The 3,696-nt window shown below is 28.2% G+C and overlaps 1 protein-coding gene across 1 annotated transcript in view; it reads left to right on the top strand.

Moving 5' to 3' along the window:
• The window catches only part of LOC107452602 (protein O-mannosyl-transferase TMTC1), a 183,587-nt gene that overhangs the window by 179,300 nt on the left and 591 nt on the right, over window positions 1-3,696 (top strand). The gene's annotated exons all lie outside the window — the stretch shown is intronic.

The following is a 3,696-nucleotide window of genomic DNA, read 5'->3' on the forward strand; positions in this document are numbered from 1 at the left end:
ATATATATAAGGATTTCAAATATATTCCTCAACTACACCATTTTCGCGAAGCCGTCTTCGGCTCTGACAACTTGATTTGTTACTGCTTGACTCAGGTCTAACGCTGGCGCTCCCAGAGAACAATTTTCATCCCTATTAGTAGCAAAATGATACAATTTTGCATTAAGAAGCGCTGTTTCTTCATATGAAACAGCATCCCATATCAAGCAATTACTCAGTCTTAGCAAAATGATACGATTTCACAATACGAAGCATAATTTCTTATCGTGAAATAGTATCCCAAATAAAGCAATATTTGGTATCGCTTAGTGGGAACTAACCATAATGCATAAGAAATGTCCCACCACACAGTTAAAAGCTGCGCTAAAATGAATTCAATAATTGTTATTTATTGATAATTTTAATCAAAAAATAATGCTTAAAATTTATCAGAATATTCGCTCGTATTTGTCTAAAAGTAATCGTTCGTATTTGACTAATATTTCTATAAATCACTTAAAAACCCAACAAACGGAATTTTTTTAACACTATCCATGCTCATTATCATCTTCACACAACTTTCACATGTGTTTCAAATTGTTTTTGGTTAAGTCAACCATATTCTTTGGATAAATATGTCGTTTAGCATATTATGGTATAATTATATATTTGCATACCCCTTCTAATTTTCATTTGCAATTAAGAAACTACAGTACAACAAATTTTCAAAACGAATAAAAGAAATCGTGTAATATTAAAATAAATAAAAGGTAACATTTAATTAACTATATAAACATCATATGTAGTCTAATAAACTGGATAGGGCAAGCTCAATAAATATAATAAATACCTAATTTATAGATCTAAATTTAAAACAGCTGTTTAATTTCCTTAAAAAATAATTTATCAAAAGTGCTTTAAAATATTGATAAACTATAGCGAAATTTTTGTATTCAGAAATAAAATTTTCAATATTGTTTGTGCTACCTAAGAAGTTTTGAACGATAGGAAAATATGAGTAATTTAGAATGTATAGTTACGAATGTATTTTATTAAAAATAGCGTATATAAAAGTATCAACGGAAGTAACTTATCAACGAAGCAAGTAAAACATAATTATAGTGCTCTCTAGAAATATCTTTGGACTTTTTATCATACATTTTAAATAATAATAAGCCTTATTTAAATAAAATTTAACCTAAAATCGAAAGTAGTGAAAAGTAGTTCTTTGTTTAATATTTTAATTAAAATTACAAGTAAATTGAATTTTATCACATTTATAAAAAGAAAATTCATTATAAATTATTTTAATCAACCATTTATTTTGAAGTAAAAATTATTCTAAATGTTCGAATTAATGAAAAATTCGCATTCTTTCAGAACAGAAAATGTTGACATAGTTTAAGAATCTCTCTTTTTCATTTTTATTACCATAGTTGTGTGGAATAAATTGAATACTATTGTTTCTTCTACCTGTCTTGAATGTCAAATCAATGAAAAGCTTATTAGCAATGCATTCTTCATATTAATATGCACGCGCTTCAAAATTCCGAAATCTCTATTTACGCAAGACGGAAATTAAATTATTTTAGAATAAGTGATCTTTTTCAATTAGTATTTTTCTTGATATAAAATTGAGTGTACTTTTCCTTCTTTTGTCAAAGAGAAAGATGAGACAAAGGAATCTCTAAGAACAAAGAAAAACAAAGCTAAATATCTCTGTAAGAATTCTCATGCTTCGATATTGAAAAATACAAATAAGCCTGAGGAAAGGTATTTAATTTAACGCGAAAAGGCAAACGAAAAATGGGAATTGCTTCTTTGAAATCACATTTATTATTTTATTTAGAATTTTTTTGGTGTAATAAATATATTTTAAAGCTTTGGAAAAGAATAAACTGTAAAAGAAAAGATTTTTTTTTTAAATATTTCAATGAAAGTATCATTATTGTAGATAATAGTGTATAAAAAAAGAAAGTATTTTCCAAACAGATTTCGTTATAAATTTGATAAATATTTATTTCGTTCTTTCAATACATTTTTGCGACAATTTTTTATTATATCACTTTCATCGACCATATACATAGTAACATAAAAATGATATTTTACGAGTTATATTAAATATTTATAAATAATTTTCAACGCAGCATTATACCTAGAAAATATTTAGTTGCTACTTTATACAATATTTTCGCTAGGCTTTGCAACACCTTTGGCAAAACATTTTGGGCTGGGGCCCCATTTTCAGCATCCTAGTGCACCGAATCGATTATAATCCTGTTAGATTTTTGCAAATGGTATTAAAATCCAGTTGTTATTTTTTTAAAAATCCATTCCTAAGAGAGGCAAACGCTGATCACTTTCTTCGATTATTAATAATGATTTCCTTTTCAAATTTCAATTTATCGTTTAATTTAATGATAAAACATAAATAAGGCGATTTGAAATGAGTTATTTTAGACATAGGTCTCCCGATTAAGTAGTTATATAAAAAAATTTAAATTTTTTTTTTTAAATTTTAATTTCTAGCGTTCTTGGTTATACATATATCTATATATTGGAAATAGAATATAATACTTTGGGATTTCACTACCTCTATAATACCTTTAAAACGGTTTTTAAGACCAACTACTACAGATTACATAGCTTAAATAAAAGGGCTCATAATTGTATTAAATTACGAATCTTTAATTGGAATTCTTTAAACTTCTTCCATAGCAGTAAGCTCTTCAAATGAAGTGTTGTTGCTGTTGTTAATTTACGTCGCACTAGAGCTGCACAATGGGCTATTGGCGACGGTCTGGGAAACATTCCGGAGGATGATCCGAAGACATGCCATCACAATTTTGATCCTCTGCGGAGGGACGGCACCCCCGCTTCGGAAGCCCAACGACCTGCGTGCGAAGTCGAGCCCTTTACGGTAGCACAGTTTAACGAGGTCCAATACCGCACACTCTCGGTCCCTACGCAGACTGATCCAAGTGGTCACCCACCCGCACACTGACCGTAGCCAGTGATGCTTGACTTCGGTGATCTGCTGAGAACCGTGTCTTAACGATCTGTCCACTGTGGGACTCAAAGGAAGTGTAATCAAAATATCTTAATGAATTGTAAGCAATAAAAGTATTTCAATACATATTTTTAGGCATGTTAAATTTTTTTTGAAAGCTAAAATCTTTCAAACTTGAACACGTTCACTTATTTCGATAGATTGTTTCTAAAATTCATAATTGTGAGTTTACGGTAAGAACACACTAAATAGTTTTGGAAATTTAATTTAAAAAAATAAAATTATATAAAAGCTACAAAGTTTTAAACAACGAAATACTAATCTAAATGTGATAATTTTTTTTAAGTATCGCATATTGTTTAGTCAATAAATTTGGAATTACCCACACTAAATGATTATTATAGTAATTTGTTTATATTTATATCTAATAAATTATTTTAGAATTTTCTTCAAAAATCTTACGATAATATGAACATTTCACTTCTTTTTTAAATTATATGCATATTTTTAATCATTTTGTAATCTGACGGTAAAAACAGCGTGAATAAAACACGAATGAAAATACATAATTGAATATACTATAGTTTCAGAACTATAGAGACATACGCGTGTAAATTGGTTTGACTCATAGAGACAGACAGGCAGTATATACATACATACATACATACATACATACATACATACATACATATATACATACATATATA

The sequence above is a fragment of the Parasteatoda tepidariorum genome, chromosome X1, assembly GCF_043381705.1.
Source record: "Parasteatoda tepidariorum isolate YZ-2023 chromosome X1, CAS_Ptep_4.0, whole genome shotgun sequence".
Classification (NCBI taxonomy): Eukaryota; Metazoa; Arthropoda; class Arachnida; order Araneae; family Theridiidae; genus Parasteatoda; species Parasteatoda tepidariorum.